At 50.1% G+C, this 7685-nt stretch overlaps 1 long non-coding RNA gene across 1 annotated transcript; it reads right to left on the bottom strand.

Moving 5' to 3' along the window:
- Positions 1-626: 626 nt before the first annotated feature.
- Positions 627-1523, bottom strand: LOC114085913 (uncharacterized). Its single transcript, XR_003581565.2, has 2 exons — positions 1209-1523; positions 627-790 (listed from the first exon to the last, which is right to left on the bottom strand). It is a non-coding gene; the product is annotated as an uncharacterized lncRNA (long non-coding RNA).
- Between the last annotated feature and the right edge of the window lie 6162 nt (positions 1524-7685).

The following is a 7685-nucleotide window of genomic DNA, read 5'->3' as shown; positions in this document are numbered from 1 at the left end:
GGGTCAGCCAGAACAAAGCCTGCTATTTCCAAGAGTACTGTAGAGGGGGGTCCTCACAGTCTAGAACCCCAGACACCAGCCAGATTTCCTCTAAAGTTCCTTCCAAAGTTGGATCTATTTTTCTTGTCCTGATGATCCTTTCCAAGGTGACAAGTCCACGTAGGACTCGGATCCCAGAGGTCTTCAGGGGAGGGTGGAGAAGATACTACATACCCACAACCAAGGGACATGAACTTGAGGAAGCAAGGACCATGTGTCTGAGTCTAGTGATGCTTTCTCAGTTGTACGTATTGGTCAAAACTCAATCAAGTATGCACATGAGGTATGCTTAGCTGGCCGTGCATTCGCTGAATTCCCATAAGGCTGCGCACACAGTGGCCCACGCCTATAATCCCTGGGGCTCAGGAGGCGGAGGCAGGAGGATCGTGAGTTCAAAGCCTGCCGCAGCAACTTAGCAAGGCCCTAAGCAACTCAGCGAGACCCTGTCTCCAAATAAAATATTAAAAAGGATCTGGGGATGTGGCTCAGCGGTTAAGCGCCCCTGGATTCAATTCCCGATACCAAAAATAAATAAATAAATTTCAATGATGTGAGGGAAGATTATGGAAAAAAAACAGAATCATGTGTCTCTGGTCTGCCATTTATTCACAGATCTTGGCATAGAGGAGAGACATAGTGCAAATTTGGAAAAGAAAGTAATTTAACTACATGGTAGGGGGCAGGGCCAGAGAGATCTGCCAGCCAGGAGGATGGAGCAGGGAACGCCGAGTCTGGGGAAGACACTAAGAGCCTGTGAATCAAGATAAAGGAATTTTAATTTTTTCTACGCCTTCCACATAAATTCCCTACAATAAAAAATTTAATTGCCTTTTCAATTAGTTTTGAATCATGGACGGATATTTCTTGGCTTGGCTTGGCTTAGGACTCGTGTTGAGCCTGGTGTGAACTGACCTACAATTTAGACAGGCAGTGATTTTTTTAACATCGTGTCAATTAGCGTTGACATTGTCCAGAACCAGCCTAACTCCCTCCCAATGACCATGACAGACTACTGCCATTCTGCACCCCCAGCGGTCATCCCTAGCATTGACACATCGGTGATCCGCTCGCTGTCTGGGCTCATTGGCTTGTCTGGGTTTCCTTTTTGGGTTTTATTCACTTATTGCTGAGGAAGGAGGCAGGCTGTACAGACCTGAGGAAGGACTCACCAGAAGGCCAGGGTCCAGTTCTGATGGGCTGGTGGCACATACCGCATCTCATGACTCGAAAGGTTCCAACAGATCTTGCAGCTGGGTTGTCCCAGGTACAGAAGTGGGAGTCGCAGACTGATTCACTTACAGAGGTTAGAATTTCTGCACACACCTGGGCACTGACCTCTCCCGAGCCTCTGGGATAGGCACCTGCTCTGCTCACAGGGAACTGAAATGTCCCTGTCCTCACGTTTGCCTTCTTCAGTGGGACCCCAAACCTGCTCCATTGTTTCGCCAACTAACCACAGTCTTCAACATTTTCTGTCACTCCAAAACAATGTTTGCCTGAATTAATCTATGCAAAAGTCCCAAGAAGTAACCATTATTGACTGGCTTTATAGATCCTGAGGTCACATCGCTAGGAAGGAAGGACGGACTGGAGTTAGATCCAGTTGCCCAACAATTCTGATAGACTGAATGTCTGCACCCCTTCACCAGACCCAAATTCATATTTTGGAGCTCCAACCCCCAAGGTGACTGAATTTAGAGATGGGACCTTTAGGAAAGTAATGAAGGATAAATGAGGCTGGAGTTATATTCTTGTAAGAAAAGGAAGAGATACCAGAGATCTCAACCTCTCTCTGCATGTGCACAGGGGAAGGGCTGTGGCAGGACATGGCAAAGTCATCTACAAGCCAGAAAAAAAAGGCCTCACCAGGAACCGAATCAGTTGGAAACTTCATCTAGGACTTCCAGCCTCCAGAATATAGAAAATACCTGTCTGTTGAATTTTGTTATGCAGCTGAAGCTGACTAATGCAAACTCCAACACCCTCCCCAATACACTCTCTGTCTGAACCTTTGCCTATTTTACCTCCTTTGCACATAAATCCTTTGCCTAACTTAAATGTACCAGTTTCTTCCAAATATCTGAACAACATCATCTTTTTTGTGAGAGTATCTTTGACCTTCTCTTACATTGAGCCCTGTACAGATGTCAGTAATAATGATGACAATAAATAATATTTGCTGAGCACTTACTGTAGTCTGCTCTGAATGCCAATGTATAATCTATAATGTAAGAATTCTGCCACCCATTTTATACTATGTCATATAATCCTCACATCCACTCTCAGGTAGATTCCATTTTCTCTCCCCATTTTACAGATAAAGAAACTGAGGATGAGCATCTTGTTCAGGTAAGTGGCAGGCTGGATTCCAACATTACCAGTCAGACTCCAGAGCCTATGACCTCGCCCATCTCATTACATGTCCCACTCTGTTGCCTGACCTGTTTGTCTCTCTCTGTTTCTCCCTCACCACAATTCTAGGTGTGATTCGTTTGAATGTCTCTGTGCCTCCAATACCTAGAGCAAAGCCTGGTGCATCTTGAGCCTGCAAAGGTTTGGGGAATGAATGGATGGATGGATGGATGGAAGGAAGGATGGGAGGATGGGTGGACACGTCCACCTCACACTGGTAGCCACCTGTCACAGTGATCAGAAAACACGCAGTCGCTTTGCCTGTGGATACTAACAAAGAACCCCAGTGTGGGATAATGACAGTTGCGGCGGGCACTGTCTGTCTTCGTGTGCCAGTCTGAGTGAACAGGTAACTCACGCTGAGATTTACTTAAAAGGCATTTAGCTCAGCTCACACGTCTGCCGGCGAGCCTATTACTTGCAGAAATCTATTCCACGCATTTCCATTTTGATTGCCAGCACAGAGAGACAGTGGTGGGTTGGTAGGATCTTTTCTCCCCCCCCACCCCACCCCCGGCTTCACCAGTTGAGTTACTGTCTGCTTTTGTGGAATAAATTGCTAAAAATTGAGTTACCAGCGCTCTAAAGTGGGGAAATATATTCTTGGCTCTACACGGGCAGCTGACAACGTTATGGAAATCCACCAAGTGTGTGTCCAGGTTGATGTGAATGCTGATGGGCTGAGATGGGTGTGGGAGGAACAGGGGCGGGGGTGGCCTGGGCCAAGGCACTCTCCTGACACCTTTATGGGCCTCGGGGAGTTTTAGGGGTTGAACACAAGGATGGGGTAAACAGGAGGTCCTGGTTGCTGGGGGAAAAAACTTGGGCAATAAAACAGCCCCCAGAGCCCAGGTAAGATGGTGCTAGGGACCCTGGCAGTGCCCCATGGGGCCACCCCAAGATTCCAGGTACCTTGCTTCAAAGGCTGCCCTGCAATCTCTCTGGCAGTCTGTCCTGGGGTGACTAGTGTGGCTTTTGCAGCTTCACAGTCTCCCAGGGCCAGTCCTTGGCCAGTGGCAAGTGCCATGGGAATTCGCAAGCCCCCACACACGGGCTCCCGAATTGGGAGGAACCCTGAAGTCCAAAAGGAATCCCCCTGCACCAGGGTCTCACCCCAGCTGGCAGTTGCCTTGACCCCTCCCCTCCCTCCCCCTCCTTCCTTCCCAGCTCCCACAGCCTCCTCCAGGGAGCTCCGCCCTAAAAAACCGCTGGTCTGTGAGCCCTCACCCCAGGGCGGCCCCAGGAGGGGACACTGGCCAGGGCTGAAGGGGTGTGTGTGAAAAGACGAGGGGATTTGGGAGAGACGTGAAACCGGAGTTTGAGATGCAACTGGATTCTCTGCCTCACCAGTTTCTTTCTGGGTTCCTGTCTTGCAAATTTGGAGAGTAAAATCCACAGACCATAACGGAAGGCGAGAGTGAACCAAGTAGGATTCATTTAAGAGAGAAGAAAAGAGAGCGAACCTCGCAAGACCAGAGACTTGGATGGAAAGTTTGTCCACCTAGAGGTGCCGACAAGGGCACTAGGCAGGGCCTCCGGGTAGGACAGGAACCGCATGCATGCTAAGCACTAACAGGAAAGTCCCAAGGCTTCTGGCTTGGCCTGTGACCTTCTGATTGGCTGTGCCCTCCTTTAGCCCTTGAGCTTAAACTTTGGTTCAGGTCCTGCACCTTCCCACCAGTCCAGGACGAAGGAGGCGCCTGGGACGTCCAAATGTTTCTACAGTTGAACCTCATGGAATGGGCTTTACATTTGAAAAAAAAAAAATTCTTAACTGAGGCCCATCGCCCTGTGGGCCTGACCCCCCTGTGGGCCCTTCACCCTGTGGGCCTGGCCTCCCTGTGGGCCTGGCCTCCGACTGCCTATCCTTACTCAGTGGAGCAGCAGCACCCAGGGCACTAGGGTTCAGGCAGCTGGGGAATCTGCAGAAAATCCATCCAGTGCCTGGCAGAGAGAGCTAGCCCCAAATTCACGCTAGGCCATACCTGTGATGACATCGAGGACACTGATGATGTCAACCCATATGTAAAAATGTTCTTGACCCTTTTTTCTTCCTCCCTCCAAGTCCCACTACCAAAGCTCCACGACCCCTGGGGGAGTCAGATTGCAGCTCTGGGTGAAGAGAGAAAGGGCTGTCCCCTTCCCAAAGCCAACACTCACCAGGCACGTCTGCTTCCAGCCTGCCACTCCGGCCCAGGGGTCCAGGCCATCATGAAGACCCTCAGGAAAAGAGGTGCTGGGCTCCCGGAAGCTGTTTGCATGTCCCACCCTGCCATCTGGTCATCGCCCAGGGTGACCTGAGCAGCAAGAAGCTGTGGGCTACCCTGACAGTGGTGGGGCCAAGGACTGGCAGGGCCCCTACGGGAGCTGCACTGTCACATCCAAGAGCAGGACAGGCAGGTTTCCACGGGACCTGTGAGGACCCACGCGGGGGGTGGGGGGTGGGGGGGCCTTTTGCCAGTTTCTCCCAGCCTTCCCCACCCACCCACCTAGTGCAGGTTCCTGGTGACGAAGGACAGTCAATGGTCAGGCAATGGGGTCAGGGACTCAATTAAGATTTTTTAAAATTGTTTTTTAGCTGCAGATGGACTCAGTACCTTTGCTTTGTTTATTTGTATATGGTGCTGAGGACCAAACCCAGTGCTTCACAGGTGCTATTTTTTTTTTTTCAAATGTAAAGACCACTCCTTGAGGTTAACCTGTAGAAACATTCCAAACATCCCAGCCAACACCTTTGTCCTGGAGCAACAGGAAAAATGGAAAGTGAGAGCAGATGCAAATGGAAATTCCCAGAAATTTCAGACTCAAATGCTGAAGGACAGAGGGTAGCAGACCAAGCCAGTCACCTGAACACTTCTCCAATACCGATTAGCATGAATTTTGATCAATGCCCCCACCTGGAAATTCTATGTCCTTAGACTAGTACGTTTAGATGGGAAGAAAAAAACTTGCTATCAGCTACCCTCTCTCTCTTTTTTGTCTCAAATAAATCCTACTTTGTTCACTCTTACCTTCTGTTATTGTCTGTGGATTTTAGTCTCCAAATTTGCAAGACAGGAACCCAGAAAGAAATAGGTGGAGAATCTAGTTTCTTCTCAAACTCCGGGTTCAGAATCGAAGTCCTTGAGAGCAAAGGACCAGCAAGCTGCAGCACCAGCCTGCAGTGGTGAGATAAGATAGAGCATATGTGCCCCACCTGCTCCAGAAGGTTCTCTACCTTCCTCGAAGACTAGCTATTGAGCACCAGACACAGAGCTCATTGACCTCTCTGGACCACCTTAGGGGCAAATGGTCACTGTCCCTAAGTGTCTGAGGCTTGGAGAAGCTAGAGGTTTGCTCGGGACATTTTGGGCAATGCCAAGCAGACCCTAAATTCAAACAGAGGCAAGTTTTGTTTGGAGCATCTCATTCTTCCACTGGTAGATAGATAAACAAAAATGATGCATCCAAACAACAGAGTACCACTCAGTGATAAAAGGGACAAAGGACTACTGCATGAACAACAGCGAAGTGAAAGGAGGAAGACATGAAAGACCACATTCTTTCTATAGGATTCTGTTTGTGTGAAATTCTAGAAAAGGCAAAACAGCATCAGAAAGCTGATCAGTATTTGCCGGTGACCGGGGAGGCACCGGGCAGGTAGAGATACTGGGGAGTGATGGAATGTTCTGTATCATCACGGCAACAGTGGGGTCAAAACTCAGAACTGCCCACTTTAAATGGCCAATCACATTGCACATATATTATGCCTCATTAAGCTAAAAAAATGTTAGAGGCCTTGATCTGCAGGTGCCAGGGACATGTGATTGTGGAAAGGGGGCGGGAGCTCAGAGGAAGCCTGTAGGTTTGCAGAGAGACCTGGAAGTCCTCCCAGACAGCCTGTGAGTCGGGGGATCCGGGAGGAGTGCACAGAGCAAGGAGGCAGAGGCGGGCGGGTAGAGCCCGCAGAGCCCCAAAATGCATGGGACAAGCTCAGGAGGGAAACTGCAAGAGACCCATCAAAGCAGGGAAAGGACAGTCAGAAGCCAGGCCCCAGGAGAGGCCAGAGGGCCACTGTGTGAGTCTTTGACATTCAAAGCACCCCCCCTCTTCTGTCCCGCATGGTCACCCAGCACTGTCCCTGGTTCCTGAAACCCAGGAAGCATGCTCCACTGAGGACCCCCTCCTTTCCCAAGGCCACCCTGAAGCCAGGCTGGAGGAGAGTGCAGAAGCAGGGAAAGGAAGTGACCCAGTGGCAGGGTTGAGAAAGGGGAGAGGGGACCAGGAAGGGAAGCCAGAGACAAGGTCGGACGAGGGGAAGGGACAGTCCTGTCTCCGTTGTTTCATTCATTCAACAAACATTTGCAGACAGCTGACTGGGATTTACATAGCACAATCAAGGCCTAAGAGGGCCGAGTCCAGGCTTTCCAGGACCCCACAACTCAGAGGAGGGGACAGCCAGGCCTGCTGGAATTCCACCCAAGTGCCACACATTGCTAGGGACCATCAAGGTCCCAGCTCCTAACACTTAATGAAATATTACAGAAGCAGGGGTGAATGCAGATTCGGGGACCCCAAAGCTTATTCGGGAAATCTTTCTGTGGAAAAAGAACACAAAATTACAAATGCAAAATTGGGTACCAAAGTCGAAGGAGTCTGTGCAGGCGAGGGGCCAAGTTCAAGTCCTTCAGCTCTTTCCGCAACATCTCCTTTCCAAGACCAAACTGTGCTCCCTAACTGGGCCAGCAGCGCCCTCTAGCGGCTTCAGGGAGGAAGGCGGCACCCATCGTCGTCCAGAGGCCAGCTCTGGGCCTCCGGGAAACCCCCATTCTGCAGCCGAGGCCCTCCCAATCCGAATCGTGGATTAATTATTAGAAATTCAGAGGTCAGCGTGCAGATGTAGTTACTTGTAGTTTGTTTTGGAGTGAGTAACTGTGAGCTCCAGTTTCCCCACCTGTAAATAAGTTGTGTCTTCACAGGATGAAATAAATGCCCAGCCCTGAGGATGGTTCCAAGGATCAGATACCACGACTCACAGCAAGTGCCTTCTGCAAAGGGCACTTTAATATGCTGGTTTTTAAGGATCACTTATGGGCGGAGACCCTCTTTTTCTGCTTCCGAATCAACTCATCTGAAGGCGGTCCCAGGACCACCCAAGGCCTGATGTTATGCAGGGGAGAGGGGGGCGGGGCGTCCGTCTCGTGCCTTTCTCTGACCCTTGGAGGCTGAAGGAGGAGTTTATCAACTTTGCTGCT

This window comes from Marmota flaviventris, chromosome 3 (genome assembly GCF_047511675.1).
Source record: "Marmota flaviventris isolate mMarFla1 chromosome 3, mMarFla1.hap1, whole genome shotgun sequence".
Lineage (NCBI taxonomy): Eukaryota > Metazoa > Chordata > Mammalia > Rodentia > Sciuridae > Marmota > Marmota flaviventris.
This window is presented reverse-complemented; position numbering and strand designations above follow the sequence as displayed.